The sequence below is a fragment of the Canis lupus genome, chromosome 7, assembly GCF_011100685.1.
Source record: "Canis lupus familiaris isolate Mischka breed German Shepherd chromosome 7, alternate assembly UU_Cfam_GSD_1.0, whole genome shotgun sequence".
Lineage (NCBI taxonomy): Eukaryota > Metazoa > Chordata > Mammalia > Carnivora > Canidae > Canis > Canis lupus.
This window is the reverse complement of record NC_049228.1, coordinates 53,280,215-53,300,307: the sequence shown is the minus strand read 5'-3', so window position 1 is coordinate 53,300,307 and position 20,093 is coordinate 53,280,215. Positions and strand designations below refer to the sequence as shown.

The window sequence follows — 20,093 nt, the reverse complement described above, 5'->3', positions numbered from 1 at the left end:
ATGAATACCAGGGAAATAGAAACATAAAGATAAATTAATTCACTTGGGAAAACATGAAAATGTAACTGTAAAAAATGAGTTCTAAACTTTTTCTTTTTCAAAAAGTGGAAATACACAATTGGGAATTAGTATAATCAGAATTTTTAGATTTGATTTGCTGAGTAGATATTTATAAAGTTTATTTCCCCACAATTCTAAAGGTGTACTTTCTCAATTATTTCTTTTCTGTAACCCTGTAGCATCTGAATAATTATCTTGAGTCTTCTCTTTTCTTTGCCCTCATTGACTTTATTGTATTAGGCTGTCAACTGTCAGGATAGACCCTTTTTTGTGATATTCTTCCTGCTGCTTTTCTCTCTGGATTAAAGTAGTGCTGTTTAGTCATAACTCACAACAGACTGTACTCAGCCACTTCGGGTTCTTCACATCTCACAAGGAATAGTGACTCGGACTTCCAAAAAAGGTAGATTAGGAATATTTTTATTTGTGACAGAAGTTCACTTACAGTGTCTGTTTTTTCCCATGTAACAACTGGAGATAAGTGACCTCTGGCAGTGCTTCAGTGGTTTCAAGTTTTCAGCACTGGAACTCTACAGTCGTCTTAGCTTGTTCTAATGGTTTCAGAATTTCATGTTGCAGAATGGTTGCTTTAATTCCAGATGTCATATTTGCCCTAAGACAGGGAAAAGGGGGAGTTCTGACAGTTGTGGCTCAGTCTCCTTTTTTGAAAAAAACATGAGATCTTAGGGCACTTCCATCCCGCTCCCCAGCCCTCCCCCAGCTGCCAGCAGTCTTTCATGAGATATTTATTGTCCAGAACTTTACTGCATGGCCATGCTAAGTTTCAAGAACGGCTATTTAACCTTGTCCAATTTATAGAGTGAAAGGCAGCAAGGGAGAAAGGGACTGGGAATGAAGTCAGCTCCAACTCTATCTGGTAGCAGAAGTAGGGGAAATAGAAACCTCTTTCTTTATATATAGAGAAGGAGGTGATGATGCCTTGGCCTTCCTGAGACAAAAAAAAATATGTCCAGTGGAATTAGGGCAAAGTGGGGTAATAAGGGGAGAAAGGGAGGGTAGTAGGCAAGTTTGAAAGCCTGGCCACAGTTAAGGCCTGGTAATATGCTTATCTGGTAATATGCTTAACCAAAATGTGTAACTATCTAGAAAAGTTAAATCTGTTTTTTGGGGACTATTCTATTTTAGCACTCTTTGAGTCAAGATTAATGGATTTGGTGCTGAAAATTCAGCATGGCTCTGAATGGTTTCCCTCTGTCAGCCTAAGTCATAAGATATACCAGGTGAATGTGTTTGCACTATTTTTCCTATTTTTCCAATGACTTAGCTCAGGGGTCAGTAAACTACTGCCAAATCCAGTACGGTGCCAGCTAAATCTAGCCACACCCATTAATTCATGTGTTATCTGTGGCTGTTTTTGTACTGCAGCTGCTAGCTGAGTAGTTGCAACAAAAACCTCCGGCCTACATAGCCTAAAATATTTACTTCTGGCTCTCTACAGGAAAGTTTACTAAACCCTGATCTGTCTTATAAGCTAAAAAGGAAAGGAAAAGGCAAAGGGATGTAAATAAAGTCAGACTTAGGCATATGTCACAGTTGGAACTATTTTACATACAATATGAAAAGATTTGACTTGAGTATTTGTTATTGTGAATGAAGATTGGTGTAAGTGTGAGACCATTATCAAAAATTGAATTGGTCTAGTTAATATAATTGGTTTAAAAATTTTTTTGAATCACCAAAGGTAGGTGGTATTTATGGAACTATGGAAGAAGGAAGAGAGGAAGTTATGATTTAAAAACAGTGACACCCATGGTTTTTATTTCAAGTAGATTCCTCAGGTGCAAATCTCCTTTACTAGCATAAACCTGTGAAAGGTTAATACAGACGATTTTACAGTACATAAAATCCTATAAAATTTAGAAACCTAAAACAAGGTTATAACTTAAAGCAATATAATTTTAACTACAGATACATTTACCTATCATACATGAATGATTCAGACTCTTTCATATATATGAAATCAGATAATTTTAGGTCATTTTACAGTCTATTTCTGTGTAACTGTACGAATTCTGATTTTTGTAATTTTAAAGATGTGTTATACTAAATTTATGGGGTTTTTTGTTTTAAAAGTTTTAATAACTTGATTTATTGCATTATATGAATACAGACCAGTCCCTTGGTGGAAAAGAGAAAATATATTTTACTTGTTTGCATTTGGACCAGGCTTTTGAAGATTTGTTCTTAACAGTGAATAGAGAATTTATTACTAAAACATAAAAATTCTTGTAATTTTCAGTCTTTGACTAAAGCTTATTTCCTGGGAACTTAACTATGTGAATGAATATGCCATTCACAAAGTCAAGCAGTCTGATGAACCTAGTAGATTTTTGCTTACTTAAATGAGTATGAAAAGAGAGAGAAAACTAGAAAGAAATATGACCCATAGGAATTGATCTGAAGCATGTTAGCAGGTAATAGTTTAAGATACAAAGAATGTGGCCATTAGAAAAGTTGATTAATATTTGAGCTAATTGGGAACGCTTGGGTGGCTCAGCAGTTTAGTGTCTGCCTTGGGCTGGGGGTATGTGGGGATCAAGTCCTGCATTGGACTCCTGCAGGGAGCCTGCCTCTTCCTCTGCCGTGTCTCTGCCTCTCTCTCTGTGTCTCTCATGAATAAATAAATAAAATCTTTAAAAAATTTTTTTGAGCTAATCATATTTTCAGAACATATGTTTCAGATCAGGATGATATCAAAAGCTTAACCAAAGGAAAGTTAAATCTGATGTTTGCTCTTTTAACTGGCAGAGCAAGGGAAGTAAGTGATAAAGAAAGTATAGTGGCTTTAGAGACAAAATCCTGTTTTAGTGCTGGTAAGCTGTCTGACCTTGAAAAGCTAATGAACTTAGTTCTGAGTCTCTGTTTTCTTCTACAACAAATGGATAGCTAATAATGCCTTCTCATTTCTTTGCCTTTCTTCACTGGGGCTCTGATGGCTTTCATCAGGTTATACAAATGCCTAGGCTGTTTTGAGGCCTGGTGAGAGAGTGAAAGTGATCTACTCTCTCTGCTTTATCTTCTAAATTCTATGCAAGATGTAACTTCTCTGTACTGCTTGGGTTGGGTCCTCACTGGGAGGAAACCAGGTCTGACTGTCCTCTCCCAAAAACTGGACTGACAGATCTTTTTCTCTTCCTGATCTGTTCCCATTTTTTTCTCTGGAACTCAGTAAATTGAAGAGAACTTTAGAGGTGCTTATAGCTCAGATACTTGAGCCCATTGGATAGGTGGTCATTTTAGAAACTTGGCTCTGGAAAGAAAGAATTTTAAGGAAACTACCCTTAACCTTTTTGAGGAATGTTTTAAAATGAGCCAAAGGTCTCAGGATGTGTGTGCTGAAAGTAGATTAGAGAAAATTCGTAAGAATCTCATCTAATTATGTAAAAAGAAATCACTGATGTTGAATAACAGTAATATTTCAGAGGTGTTCAAAGTTTCCTATTTAACTATATATCCGTGCTACAGAATCAGATTACCATGATCTGTTGGGCTTTTGCCAAGGATAGGAAGCGCACTGTAGGAAGCTCTATTGTAGATCTGGGTGCAGTGCTGTTGAGTGGATAGGGAGGGTGGGGAAAGATAATTGAAATAGGTTTCATGAGAAAGGAAATAAGTTTCAAAAGGTTAAGTTTTACCTTCCTAGTTAATTTTTCTGGCCCATCATAAGAGAAGGCAGGAGAGTTTCTAGTTTTAGAAGCAGTTTTGGGAGAATTAAAATTCAGACCTTCTTAAAATGTAGAAGATTAGCAGAAGAGAGGGTGTTTTGGTGTTTGACAGGGTGGTAGACAAATGCAGCAAAGTATGTTGCCAAGCACTTACCAGCTCTGATGACTCTTGGCATTTTTGTTTTCAATAAATATTGGGTTCTTGTTATTTATGTTTATAAATTCTGTGGTGACAGAATATATTCCATATACTTGGATAAATTCGGTTTATTCAATTTAATAAGCCCTAGACAATATAGTTCTACTAATCTAATTATTATCTCGAATGCTGTGGAAATTGTACTTCTTGAGGCCATTTTATTTGCTCTGTGATCCTGTATGACTTTAACAGGTTTTGGACCATTATTATTGTATACTACCCTGGAATGTCTGGGTAAATCTTAAATATTAAGATTTAAAATCTTAATAACAGATTAAATAACTCTTTTTTACTTGTATTTTAGAGAAATAAGCCTGCTTAACGAAAAAACTAATTATTACTGGCGTTGTTGTCTAAACTGCTCTTAAGGATTATTTTGTTCTCTTAAAAATACTTGGATATTAATACTAACTACAGGGAGGAATTGAGGAGAAATGTTGGCAGAAAATTTAAAAAGTATAAAATTTTACTCATATACTTAATTTAATTCCAGGAGGCCTTTATGGGATAAGTTACTCTGTGGTAGGGTATTGCATTTATACTTTACCTGTCTGGAACTAATCCAAGAATAAAAATAAAAAGAAGCATTCCTCACTTGCTCTCGTCCCCTAGGTATGCACATTTGTTGTATGAGAATTCCTGAAGCTGTCATGTGGATAATAATAAACTCATTATCTGCTGTCTAGTTTATAAATCTAGTGCAGATTAGAAACAGAAAACTGGAAGTAAGGTTCGGAGCTACAGTGAGAATATTTAAGCTGACAGGGGACTTAACAGGAAAATTATTAAAAATCATGTAGGAACTCATAATGTAAGCAGTCTAGAACTCTGCCCACCTAGATGTATCTCAAGACCTTCATATAATAAATGTAGTGCAGTAGTTAATATTCATAGTCATAATTCTGAGGCATTGAAATAAAGTTAAATTGTTTTTATTCCCTATTACTTTTTAGTACTTCTAGTACTTCTTTTAGTAAGATGTCTTATATTTAGTAAGACATCTTACGTTTCTATTTACAGAGCACTTCCACGTGTATTTTTTTTACTTTATTCTTTTAAGATTTTGTTTATTTGAGAGTGTGTGTACAAGCATGGAGGGGGGTGGAGGTGAGGGACAGGGAGACTCTGGGTTCAGTGCAGAGCCTGAGGTGGGCTTGATCTCACATCACCCTGAGATCATGACCAGCGCCAAAATCAAGAGTTGGATGGCCAGCCTAGTGAGCCAGCCAGGCGCCCCACACATGTACTTTTTAATTTTCACAATAACACAGTTAAGTGATGCAGATACTCTTATTCCCATTTTACAGGTAAAGACACCAGTCTGGAGAGGTGACTGGAACAGCCCACTGGAATTAAGAGTGAAAATTTTTGACACCAAGTGGCTTTCCATTATACCAAATTATTTTTGCAGCAGTAAATTATAACAGATATTAATTGCTTTTCTAGTGTGCTTTATAGTTAACAATTTATGAAAGTTGGGAATATATTTTATGTTGCTTTTTTATTCAAAATTGGTTAAAAATTTTTTGGTACTCATCCTCAGTTATCCAGAAACCCTGACTTGTAGAATGTTCCTGAGATTTTCTTGTGTTTTGGCTTTTTCATTCAGTCGCCATGCCTTTATCATTTCCCTCTGAAATTCTGAGCGCATTTTTTGCTGTTTTCTTGGACACTTTTCTGTATTCCTGTGTTACTCTGTATTATCTTTTTGTCACTGTCTCCTTCTATACTGTCTTTTGACCTGCTTCATTCCATCACTGCTCTCACGTTAATCTTTCTTAAGGACTATTTTTATTTTGCCACTTGGCTTTTTAATCCCTTTCCATGCCTTTTTATGGCCCAAAGTTTCAAATGCATATTCTTAATTTTGACATTTAAATGCTTAGTTACTGATACCACATAGCATATATGACCTTCATTTTTATGCCTCCCTATTTGGTCCCTACTTATAAAGTAGGAAAAATTCATTGGTTTTTCCTGCTTATTACAGTTTATTTCTATGTCTTTGTCATTGCTCCTTTTACTAATTTTCTAATTTTCTTCTTTAGTACATATTCTCTGATAATTTTTTTATACTACTTGGCTTTTAGAATTCTTTAAGAATTCATACCTATACTAACTACCCTAACTTGTGTATCTTAATGGTTCTTTGAGCAACTGTGGTATTCTTGCAACTGTACTGAATTTTTAATAAGAAAGCTTATAGCAGAGTCTTGGATCAGCTACTTTATGCCTTTGTGATTTTATACAAGTCTTTGAATGCAGGAGCATTTCAATGGCATTTTAGGGTAATAAACCAGTTTGCAATGGCTTTAAGTCTAAGACCCAAGTCCGAGTAGGGGTGGGAAAGTAAAAGCTGTGAAGTTAAAGAGATGTTGTCTAGCCAAAGGGATACCTATATTTGAAAGAATGTTTTTTAGTTTGTTTTAAGGCTGGAAGAGAATTTTGAGTGTACTTACATGTCAAAACAAATGTGCCAGCCAATGATTAAAATTTGTTTTCTATTTTTTAGTACCTTTTCTGATTTTTAGTTCTTCTGTAATAATGAAACAAATCTTAAATTCTTTTTTTTTTAATTTTTATTTATTTATGATAGTCACACAGAGAGAGAGAGAGAGAGAGAGAGAGAGAGAGAGAGATAGGCAGAGACACAGGCAGAGGGAGAAGCAGGCTCCATGCACCGGGAGCCCGACATGGGATTCGATCCCGGGTCTCCAGGATCGCGCCCTGGGCCAAAGGCAGGCACCAAACCACTGCGCCACCCAGGGATCCCCAAATCTTAAATTCTGATAAATTTATCCAACTGCTAAATTTACATGCTTTGGAGTATTGAAATATGAGATTGTGCTTTTCAATCTCTTTGCCCTCTGTCTGGGTTTAGCAAGGTTCATTTTTCTATTATTTGCTGTGGACTGAATTGTACCCCTCCAACATTCATGTGTTTAAAGTCCCCTCAATGTGACTGTGTCTAGAGAGAGGTTTTTAGTAGGTAATTAAGGTTAAATGAAGTCATAAGGGTCAGGCCCTAATCCAGTAGAACTGTGCCCCTGTAAGTAGAGGAGGAAAGATCTCTCTCTCTCTCTCTTTCTCCTCCCCATCCCTACCAGCTCTGCACCTTGTGAGGATATGAAGCAAGGTGGCCAGAAAGAGAGCTCTCCCTGGAAACCCAACCCTGCAGGACCGTGTTGGACTTGCTGGACTCCAGAACTGTGAGCATATAAAGTTCTGTTGTTTAAGCCACTTTGTCTTTGGTACTTTGTCATGGCAGCCCAAGCAGAATTAGATAGTATTTAACATGTACTTAGTTCTTTAGTATTTTTATTCTGTATTCTAAGTTTAAGGTGAAAAGGCTTTGCAGTGTAACTGTACTAGGGTAGTGTTTCTAAACATTATTGTGTTTTCAGGTATTCTAATTTTCTTTTGTTTTTAATTCTGGTTGAGTGTTAATGTGTTTTGACAATTATTTTTAAAATATTATTTTGTATTTTTTTATGAGATTTGCTTTTAGGGATTTCTCCACCTCCTTATTGTCTGTAATCCTTTTAATAGCTGTGGTGTGTACTCATTTTATAATAAAATGAACAGCTTTACTTCCTAAGTTTGATTTTGATAGTGTTTTTATTTCTTTGGCTTGTTGAAGGCTCCAGATGTGGAACCTTAGCACCCACAGAGAGCAACTTCTTTGTTGCTTTATAGTGAGTAACACTGGGATTCAAATAGATGTGTGCTGAGACTTCTAAAATGGCCCTCTTGAGGCTAAGGGATTCATTTGTTTTTGATGCCCACAGGTAAATAAGCTTAGCAGACTGAAATGCAAAAAAAAAAAAAAAAAAAAATATTGATTTTGTACATCTCTTTAATTAAAAAAGTTTTTCGAGTGATAGTTCTGCACTGGATAAACAGTACTAAATCTGTTTAAATCATTTAAAATTACTTTGGAAAGTTTCAGTAGTTCTTGCATGAAGAAATAGACTTTCAATAAGTCAATTTTGTGATAATTATTATTTAGGAGAGTTCATTATTTTGTTTAGTATTTTATATTAATGGTCTTTAAATGGCTATTTTGACGTAATCTCTTAAGCTAAATCCACTTGCTGTACTAGTTTATAATCGCCTTAGATTTGAAGAATGTAATTAATGACTTTATTATTAGGCAGTAGCAAATTTGTCTTAGTTGTTCTTAACTTTAGCATGGCCTTTAATTGTGAATATTTAAATGATTCAGATGGTAATTTCCTCACTTCAGTTAGAGACATATAATATTTCCTTTTTTATTTTCATAGTTACACCTAAGATTCTGCATTTCCAAGTACTAGATTTTTGGTAGTACAACTAATTACTGTGTAATCATGTAATGATCAGAAGTTAACTGAGAGAAAAAAAAAAGTTAACTGAGTATCTGAAATAGATCTCCCTAAAGATAGATGCCAGGTTTGATGCCTTATCTTTTGTTAATACAGAAATCCCAATTTATTGAGCTGTTTTCTTAAATCCTCAGGCTTATGAAGAGCAGAACCAAATGGAGAACTAGTCCTTTGTGTCCGTATAATCTTAAGCAGTCCTTGAATTTCTAAATAAATCTAACCAAGAAAATCCAAATATCTAAAGATAATTTTTGTTGTGTTCCTGTTGGTCAGTTTTTCAAATAATTGTTATGATGTGTTTATTTTTGGCCATTCCACACAAAAGCTGATAAACACAGGAAAAGTGGCAAGAGGCAAAAGAGAAAAAACAGGAGATGAAACCAACAGAAAAGAAGGTTAGAAATAGTAATTGCCCTAGTGAGAAATTTGTACTAGAGAAAGTTTGATGGTAGAGAAGAGAGCCTGTATGCTGTAGTGAAGCATAGCTACTAGTCTAATGGTAGGGGAAAGTTGCCAAACGCTTCTGTCTCACAATAAACCCCCAAGACATCAGTGTTAAAAGCACAGGAACTAGTTAAGCAGTCTAGAGCCAAAGGAAATGAGAGGAAGTTTTAGTCAATGTTAAGTATAATCATTGAGTAGTATCACAGTATTTATAAGTATATTCTTTGTATAGTATCTTATAGTAATTTGAGACAGCAGAGAAGTGCTTTATGCTGCTGAGGCAGCTTCTTTATCCTTAAAAATTTATATGAAAACTCCTTTTTGTAAACTTTCAGTTAATCAGAGACTGGAAGTCTCAAGACTTATCTCAATGTGTATATCAAGAACACTTTAGCACTAGAATCATAAAATTTAAAATCCTGACTTAATTTTGCCTTTAACTAGGTATACGACCTTGGATAAACCCCTGCAGGTCTTAATTTCAACATGTTAATAGTATCTGAACTGTTTACCACATAAGATGATCAGATGAGCTAAAATATGCAAGGTTTTTAAAAACTGTACATGTTCTATAAAAATTTAAGGTCTACAAAAATATTTCCTTGCCCTGAAAAAGTTTACAACATACCAAAGCCATAGTTGATAAATCTTGCAAATATTATCTTTTATTTCAGATGCTGTCCATTTGAAGATTTTTTTTTTCCTTTTAGAGTTCTCATTTAGACTTCTCTTGCCCAGAGAGTAACTAGATTTCTAGTTTTTGAAAAGTCTGTATTTTTTTTTTTTTTGAAGCAAAATGCTTCTGGCTATATGAGGGAACATCCTTTAAAAATTTTAAAGCATTTTTTTAAGAAAGCTTATTGCCAAGAGAAATCAGTTAGGAATTGCTAAGAATCTTAGCAAGGAGTAGAATAGATCTCAAGGAAAATAATGTAGGAACAAAGCTGAAAAGGCTGAGTGGAAAGAGCATACTCATGGGTATTTTATGAATCTGTGTCAGGATTAAACTTTTTTTTGTATATAACAAGAAGTGCCAGAGTAACCATAATCAAAACAAGATACATATTTATTTGTTTTCCATGTAAAAGAGCATCTGAATTTTGACAATTTTAGGCAAGTACACTGACTCCATAAATTTTAGGGAGCCATGCTTTTTAACTTGGCATTCCAAGCTTCAGTATTCATGTGCACATTCTAGTCAGCAGAGGGGAGTCTGCCAATTTTGAAAAGTTTGTTTAATTTAGTTTTAATTTCAATTTATAATTGTTGGATTTAGAAATATAATTGATTTTTGTATATTGATTTTATTTTTTTGACCTTGCTAAATTATCATTGTTAATTTTAATAGTTGTTTTACTGAGTTCTTAGGATTTTATTGTTACAGAATTACAGCATCTGCAAATAAAAACAATTTTAGTTCTTTCTAGTCATTATGCCTTATATTTCTTTTTCTTGCTTTATTGTAGTACCTCCAGTTAGGTACTGAATAGAAATGATGACTGAGAACATCCTTGCCTTGTTTTATATCTTAGTGGGAAATATGTATTTCATCCTTAAGATTGATATTAGATATCGGGTTTTTTTAAAGATTATATTTATTCATGAAAGAAACAGAGAGAGGCAGAGACATAGGCAGAGGAAGAAAAGAAACAGGCTTCCTGCAGAGAGCCTGATGTGGGGACTCCATCTCGGGACCCTGGAACCCTGACCTGAGCCAAAGGCAGATGCTTAACCACTGAGCCATGCAAGTGGCCCAACTATAGGTTTTAAATAGGTACCTTTTATCACACTGAGGAATTTTTGTTTTCTTCCTAGTTTGCTAAGAGGTTGTTTTTTTCTTTTTTTTAGTTGTGAATGGGTGTTGATTATTCATAGCACTTGACAGTCTATTATATATTTATTTATTGTCTGTTTCCCTCCTGGGACATCATTTCTCTCTTGTACAGTATAATTCACTGAGAATCTAGTACAGTACCTGATACTCAGTATAAACTCAAAACTTAATTGTTACATGAATGAATTGTAATGCCTGAGTCGCTTTGTCAGACTCTTGGGAGAAACTTAGACTTTATCACTGAAGCTGCACAATTATAGCACTCTACCACCACCTGGTGATACTATATCTAAATTGTAGTGAAAGCTTCTTGAGAGATGAATAAACAAATAAGACCTAAAACTGCAAATGTTTGGACTGATGTGACTTTCAGACTTTTTTTTTTTATTTTTTTTATTTATTTATGATAATCACAGAGAGAGAGAGAGAGAGAAAGAGAGAGAGAGAGGCAGAGACACAGGCAGAGGGAGAAGCAGGCTCCATGCACCGGGAGCCCGACGTGGTATTCGATCCCGGGTCTCCAGGATTGCACCCTGGGCCAAAGGCAGGCGCCAAACCGCTGCACCACCCAGGGATCCCACTTTCAGACTTTTGAAATAAACATATAATCATATATAACAAGTCTGTGTCTGAGGTTTAGTAAATGTTTTCACATTTAGTAGGTACTGAGGTGTTTTGTGTTTTTCTGAATGCTAGAAAACAGTGAAGGAGCACTTTAATTACATATGTTAAACAGTAAATTGTGAAAGGTGACATGAATGAGAGCAAAGGCATTTCTATATTTGCATTCCTGCCCTGTCAGCATTTCCTTGCTATTAGGTGCTAGCTAAACTTGAATTTTAAACTACAAGTCTTTTCTAGCTTCTTAATTTCTTGTACTAAATATTTAATGTATCACAAGAAAGTCCATCTTGTGGCCAAAAAGGAAATTTTAGGTCTGTTCTTAAAAATCCAGTACCTTAGTTCCACAGAATTCATTGAGACATACAAATGTAGAACTGAATATAGGACTTATTTGTTAGATCAGGGAATAACTTGGAATTAAACCATCTATCCTCTTTACTGGTATGACTGTCTCTGTATATTTTCATTTCTTAGCCTCCCTTTAAAAAAAAAAAAAGGGACCAGGTGCCAAAATTCAAGTAGTAAACATTTCTCACTGATGTTAAATGGTCAATCTTGTAAAATATTGATATTTTTATATAAAGGTTAGCCCTTTTTATGATCAAAATACCCTAGGGTGATGATGCTGGGAATACTGTTTCAGTAATAAAGATTATAATGTGGATAAGTTCCCTACAAGGCCCCATGATGGTAATACCCCTAGATTTTGTCTTTAAAGAAAACTGCTGAGAGGCAATAATTTTTTTTGTATGTGTCCCATTTTCATTAATGCATGGTAATTGATGGAGTTGCAGTGACTTGTAGCAGTAATGAGTTCTAAACATAATAATGCACTCTTTTCTAATAAGTGAGCACTGCTGGGGTTTAAAAGCATACTAAATCAGTTGCTTTAGTATGAATTTATTAGTTTTTTTCAGCATTAGCTTTAATAGTAGTTATTTACATAAGCGTACATCCCATTAACCGCCATCAGGGCTGGAAAACATGCTGAACTGTTCATATTTTCATATAATTATTGAACATAATGGTTTCATTTGCATTTCTAAACAGTGATGTTTCTGTCAGCCTTGGAAATAGTGTCTTTACGCAGTCCCTATTTCACATCCACTTATTTGACATCGTTAAATTTTATGCTAATGTGCTTCCCTAGAATATCATCAGTAGGACAGATGCTTGTGCTTTAATATACAAATCAGGGATGCTTTTCCATCCCCCAAATGGTGAAGGAAATTTAAAAAAATCTGCACTTTTAGATATAGAGTCTGTCTCCATATAAATAGGTTTATGAAATAAAACTTTCAGGATTAAATGTTATAATCTGGTTTTCTCTTCAAAATGCTTCGTTCATTATGAATAGCTATCTACCTGAGTAGGGTTAGTTTTGTTGTCTTGACTGAAGAGATGAGTTTTAGTAAAGATCTTGTTGCTTATGAATATTTAGAATTCTGCTTCTGCAAGGTTGATCTTGAGATGCACGTTTTTCAGTGCCTTTGAATATATCAGACCACAGTGTTAGTTTTGAAAGTATTCTCTATAATTCTGTTGCTTTTTGTTTCTCAACCTGGATTGTAATACCTCATGGGGGAAACTGTTATGTTAATGCTCTTGGGCATCTAAGCTTTTTGTATGCAACTAGGAAGTGTTCAATGTGAAAAAACTGAGTCACTTGGTGGGGGAAGGGTGCAGGAGGGGAGGCCAAGTGCATGTCAGTAAGGTAATAGAACTAATACAGAAAGACAGGTTTTATGAAAAAACTCCTTGCCTTTGGACTATGTATACTATCCGCTTTTGTTTCTGCATCATTTGTGGATGCTTTGTGAATGTTGTCAATTAGATGGCTGGAAAATTTTAAATAAAAGCAATAAACCAAAGAATTGTTTTGAGAGTTGATTCAGGTCTTTTTGGTACCCACCAAGAAGGTACTGCTACTTTTGGGTCTTTTGAAGCCCCTTCTTTTCTTGTGTTCCAACAACTCATGGCAGCATTTTGCTGTTGACTCTTGGTGGACCTGCTATGCCACAGCTGACTTTGCAAAGTTCAAAACGCAAGGTTGGCAATCTGGCAAGATAGGGTAAACAAGCAGTTTTAAGAGGATTCTTGCCCCAGATTACTTGCTAAAAATATGTTAGAACTCATATGGCATAAAACTGGTACAGCATAAAAGGATTATTTGCATAGAAATGTTTGGCTTAACAGGTCAAGAGGTAACTGAAATTTTGGCAAAGACTTCTGTTCTTGTCAGGGAGGAAATATGGGAAGGATTGTGAATAAACTACGTTAGAGGTGGAGTTTCATAATTGTTTTACTCTAACTTTTTCATAAATTTCTATATTATCTCCTACATAGTCTGTGATTATTACTTTTCAGTGATGGGGTCTTCTCAGCTATTGTACTGAATACATTAGTCATGGGGCATCTGGGTGGCTCAGGGTTTGAGCATCTGCCTTCGGCTCAGGTCTTGACCCTGGAGTCCTGGGATGGAGTCCTGCATCAGGCTCCCCATAGGGAGCCTGCTTCTCCCTCTGCCTATGTCTCTGCCTTTCTCTCTGTATCTCTCATGAGTAAATAAATAAGATCTTTTGAAAAAAAAAAAAAACATTAGTCATAGGACTCTTGGGTGGCATAGTCAATTAAGCATCTGACTCTTGATTTTGGCTGAGATCATGATCTTGGGGTGGTGAGACTGAGTCTCAAAGTGGACCCTGCACTCAGCACAGAATCTGCTTAAGTTTCTCTCTCTCCCTCTCCCTCTGCCCTTCCCCACCCTCTCAAATGAATAAATAAATCTTTAAAAAGAAAACATTGATCATACCCTTCTATCCAGGGCAAACATAGCGTTCATTGTTGCTAGACAGACATATGTGAAAATTTTTATTAAAATTCTGAAAATCTAGCCTCACCTATCAGCAAGACGATATTTTCAGCTATTTATAAAAATTATTTGTGATTGCATTCTTCAGCAACAAATTTTTTTTGATTGAGTGCTGTTTGCCACAAAACTAGAGATACATTCCTTGTTGCCAAAACATACCATTTATTTTCTTCTCCTTGTCCACATTTGTTCCTTTTCTGGAAAGTTTAATGTTGAAATGAAAATTTCATCTGCCTCTTCCATATGCCATGGCTGTGCCATGATATTTAATTTGACAACTAGTAGAACTTAATACTTTAAAGGCAGCAAAAGAGGCAGGTGTTAAGGGCCATGTGACTGGTTTCTAAGCCCTGACTTAGAGGATAAAATAAATCTAAATTTTGTTTTAAGGACGGGTTTTTTGTAGGTTTCTTGTAAAATTAAAAATTCAAGAAAAAAAAAATCAAATATCTTCCATAAAGTGCCAAGTGGTTGAGAGGACATTATGTGTTTGTTTATACTTATTTTATCTTTTGTGGCTAGGGGAACACAATTACCACCTCCCTTTTAGAGATGATGAAAGTACTTAGAAATAAACCTCAAGCACTGGGAGATGCCTGAGCACCACCTGTTCTGCTAAGCTGCAGGGACTCTGGCATTCACTATGTTACACCTGTTCAAGGAGACTTTAATTTAGGGTATTTGATTTTTCACTGCATAGATTTTTCCTTATTTTTTCGTCATTAGCTAGGACAGTACTTCAAATTTTCTAACCTCTGGAAATACTTACAAATATATATCTATTAATCTTTCCTCAACTCTATGACTAATGCTAGTATTTGAGGAAATGGGAAGAATCAGGGGAATACTTGATAACTAATATTTATTCAGTTACAATTTTTAAGCTACTTTTCCCTGGTTTTAAGAACAATACACATTATAGAATATTTTGGAATAATACAGTATATTGCTTCCTTCTTGAAATCATCAGTGTATGTCTGATTCCTCTTTCCCCAGTTCATCATCATCACTCATGTAGCTACATGGATAAAAGTAGGTCTAACTTGACATCATAGTGAAGATTAGAATTTTTCAGCTCTCTTGCCTTTAATTTTGTATCAATTAATTGTACTTTATTTCAGTTAAAATATTAAACATCCATTTAAAACACAACAGAAAAATGAGCCAAAATATGTTTAATGCATCTATTTACAGTAATACTTGCCAGCTTGGTTATCCTAGTGGTATTTGCGACAGTTCTCTGCTTCAGTTTTGTGGTTAGGCTTAGGTCTTTCCAGTGAGGTAGAGTAGGAAGGACTCAAAAGAAATAGAAATCTGAAATTGATATGATTTTAGGTGAAATATTGGGAAAAGAAAGTTTCCATGGAGCCCGTTTAGTGCCTCCAACACCTATGCTTTGCTAAGCTGGGTAGTTAGATAGCTCTGGGATATGTGTAAATAACTGACCTCTCGAAATCTCAAGTTCCATCTCTGAAAAATTATAATAATTATAGTATTTACTTCATAGAACAGTTTTAAAGATACAATGAAATAATACATACTGTATGCTTTACACCATGGCTAACCACATTAGATTCACTCAAAAAATGTTACGTTTTTATCTGTCATTGATTTTCTAGAAGTAGGCAAAACTAATGTGACCCCAGCTTCCTCTTTTCGCTTCCTCCCATCTTCTAGTCTCTTGCCACTTCAAGGGCAACACACGAGAACTTGTTAGAAATGCAGAATCTTCGGCCTCGTACCAGGCTTTATTCTTTCAGAATCTGTACTTTAACAAGAGCTCTGTATATTATAGCACTGTTTGTACTATTGCTTACAACAGGGAGTGTTTATGTAAGAGAAATGGGCATTGGAGATTTTACTCTCTTGTCTAAGTTCTCACATCCAAAAATATAACTTCAGATAGGATGATATGTGTATATGAACAGAGTGTATTCTGTAAACAGGTCTTCTGCTGATTATAAGGTGATTTTCTTACATGTGTCAGATGTGTGATGCAAACTTTGTATGCATGTTGATTTTTCATCTACTTGTTCTCTCAGTTATTGAGAAAAGGAAATTGTGGATCTTTCTATCTCTCCTTACAATTCTATTAGTTTTTGCTTCCTGTATTTGGAAGATCTGTTTTTAAGTACATAAAGGAGATTGAGATTGAGATTGAGATTGCTCTCTCTGATGACTTGACTCCTTTATCATTATGAAATGACCTTTTTTATCCTCAGTAGTATTCTTTGTTCTAAACTCTACTTTGCCTAATGTTTATTGAGCAACTCTAGTTTGTTTTAATTAGTGTGAGCATGGTATATCTTTCTATGTCTTTTAACTTTTAACCTAATTGTTTCTTTATATTTAAAGTACATTTCTTATAACCAGAATGATATGAGTCCTGCTTTTTTATCCAATTCAAAATACATATCTTTGCATTGGGATATTTATATTTATTATAAATAATATAATATATAATATTATTTATATATATTATATATAATATATATAATTTATAATATAATATATATTATATTATATGTAATATATATTATATATTATATATAATAATAATATAATATAAATTTATATTTATTAAAGATGTTATTTATTTGAGAGAGAGAGAGAGCACATGAGTGAAGTAGAGGGAGAGGGGCAGAGGGAGAGGGAAAAGCAGACTCTGCTGAGCAGGGGGCCCCATGTGAGACTCAATCCCAGGACCCCGGGATCATGACCAGAGCCAAAGGCAGACCTTAACCAACTGAACCCCCAAGAACCCTTCATTGGGGGTATTCAGACAGTTTACATTTAGTGTGATTCTTGATACAGTTGAGTTTATCATTTTGCAGTTTGTCCAATTTGATCTTTGCTCCTCTTTTCCTTTTTTCTGCCTTCTTTTTCTTTCTTTTTATTGAATCTTTAAAAATTTTTACTTTATCTCTCTTGTTGGATTATTAGCTATCTCTTTGTTCTTTTTGATATTAATTGGTTGCTGCAAGGTATGTGTATTCATCTTTTTTTAAAAAAAGATTTTATTTATTTATTCATAAGAGGACACAGAGAGAGGCAGAAACACAGAGAACAGGAACCATGCAGGGAGCCTGACATGGGACTCTATCCCAGGACTCCAGTATCACGCTCTGGGCCAAACTCAGACACTCAACTGCTGAGCCACCCAGGTGTCCCAATATATTCATCTTTAATAACAGTCAATCTTCCAGTGATATTTATACCACTTCAGCTATCTTACCATAGTATAGTATCATTTCTTCCTGACAAACATTTGTGCAGTTGTCTAGATACATCTTAAGTTTTTACCCACACCTTACTATTTTTGTCAGATAGACAATTATATCTAAGGAGATTTAAATAACAAGAAAAATATCTTATATATTTTCCAGGTAGTTACCACTTTCAGTGTTCTCCATGAAGTCTGCATTTCTTTTACCACTTTCTTCTGCCTATCAGACTTCCAGTAATAGTTGTTGTTATTAATTCCTTGTTTTTGAATTTATAAAAAAGTCCATATTTTACCTTCCTTTTTTTCAGTTTTTTTTTTTTTTCCCTTCAGTAATTTACAAATGTTAGTGTCATCACCCTGTCATTTCTGCCAGTGAGCACTGGTTGTTGCCCTTGGTCCTACCACCTTACTTTTCACCTCCAGGCACAGCTCATTCACTGTATTTCATATCTGCAAACCAATGGATAACGTCTCATCATTGCTGATAAGTACTCATCTGTGTTTTTGCAGGGCTGTATATGCTCCATTACTTTTTATCAGTTAATAGTACTCTATTGTGAGGATGTACCACAGTTTGTTCATCTACTCATTTATTAAAGGATATCTTGGTTGCAATTATGTAAAAAGCTAATATAGACATTCACATGCAAGTTCTTGCGTGGACATGAGTTTCAAATTAATTAAGTAAATACTCAGGACAGTGGTTGCAGGGTTGTATGGTAAAACTGTGTTTAGATTTGTAAGGAACTGCCAAATCCTCTTCCAGATTGGCTGCTGATTTTATATTCCTACCAGCAGTGAATGAGAGTCCCTCTTGCTGTGCATTCTCACTATCAGTGATTATTTTCAATTTTTTGAATTTTAGCCATTCTAATATATATGTAGTGATAGCTTATTGTGGTTTTTAATTTGCCTTTCATTACATTTGATTTTGGTCATGTTTTCTTAGGCTAACTGGCCACCTGTCATATTGTTTGGTGAAACATCTGTTCATATCTTTTGCCAATTTTTTTTAAAGATTTTATTTATTTATTCATGAAAGACAGAGAGAGAGAGGCAAAGAGATAGGCAGAGGGAAAAGCAGGCTCCATGCAGGTAGCCCAATGTGGGACTCGATCCTGGGACTCCAGGATCACGCCCTGGGCCGAAGGCAGGCGCCAAACCACTGAGCCACCCAGGGATCCCATTTTTGCCTATTTTTAAATTGGATTATCTATTTTCTTATTGTTGAGTTTTAAAAATTTTATATATATTCTGCATACCAGTCCTTTACCAGATACGTGATTTGCAAATATTTTCTTCCAGGCTAGTCTGTGACTCTCTTTTCATTCCCTTACAAGTAGTGTCTTAAAAGAGCAAATGCTTTTTAATTATGATAAAATCCATTGTTACCAATTTCTTTTCTTTCTTGGTTCATGCTGTTGAATCATCTAGAAATTCACCATGGAGTCCATGGTTATATTTTCTTTTATGTTTTATTTGAAAAGTTTTGTCACTGTGTTTTTGTTAGGTTTGTAATACCTTTTGAATTAACTTTTTAAGATTTAAAATCTATCTTGGTTCAGTTTTGATTTATCTAGAAATTCATCATCAATGCTATGGTTATGCATATTTTCTCTTATGTTTATTTGGTAAGTTTTGTCACTATGTTTTACAGTTAGGTTTTTAATCCCTTTTGAATTAACCTTTTAAGGTTTAATGTCTTAGTTCAGTTTTGGTTTTGTCTGTAACCTTTTTTTTTTGCACATCAATGTTCACTTGTTTTAGTACCATTTGTTGAGGAAGTTGTCTTTTTACTAGTGAGTTATCTTTGACTTCTTGTTAAAAATTAGTTGACTATATTTGTATCAGTCTGTTTCTAGGCTCTCTTTCTCCTCTGTTAATTTATGGGTCTGTTCTTTCATCAATTCACCCTGTTTTGATGACTACAGCTTTATAGTAAGCATTAAAATCCTATAATATGAGTCCTCCAACTTTGTTCTTTTTCAGAATTATTTTGACTGTTCTAGGTCCTTTTTCCTTATCAGTTTGGGATCACCTTATTGATACCTACAAAGAAGCTTACTGGGATTTTGATGGGGTTGTGTTAAATGTATATATCAGACTGGAAAGAATATGCATCTTAATATTGAATCTTCCAATTTATGAACACTGTACATCTTTCAATTCATTTAGATCCTTTTATTTATGAGTGTTTTGTAGTTTTCGCCTATAGATCTTGCACATGTTTTGTTAGATTTGTATAGATTTTGTTAGATTTTAGGTAATGTTTTTGGTACTAATTTGTATTAACTTTTAAAATATTTTCAGATTTTAAGTTTTCATTGCTGGTATAAAGGGATGCATTTGACTTCAGTATGTTGATCTTGTATCTTATGATTACTAAACTTACTAGTCTTATGAGGGTTTTTTGTAGATTCTTTGGAATTTTTTGCATAGACTATCGTGTTGTCTAAAAAGAAGGATAGGTTTATTTCTTCCTTTCCACTGTTTTTTTTTTTTTAATTTCTCCTGTTTTATTGCATTAACTAATTCTAATTAATGCGTTAATACCTGATATGATGTTAATAAAAGTGGTACTCGAGGACATAATTGCCTGTTCCAGATCTTAGTAGGAAAACATTTTTTCTTTTTAATTGAAGTGTGGTTGACAGATAATGTTACATTAGTTTTGGATGTACAACATAATGATTTAACAAATCTATGTATTATGCTATGCTCACCATAAGTGTAGCTAACCTCTCTCAGCATACTATTACAATACCATTAACAAAATTCCTTATG

At 34.6% G+C, this 20,093-nt stretch overlaps 1 protein-coding gene across 14 annotated transcripts in view; it reads left to right on the top strand.

Annotated features, from left to right (window-relative positions):
* KIAA1328 (protein hinderin) overlaps positions 1-20,093 on the top strand; it is a 377,583-nt gene that overhangs the window by 59,290 nt on the left and 298,200 nt on the right. The window lies entirely within an intron of this gene.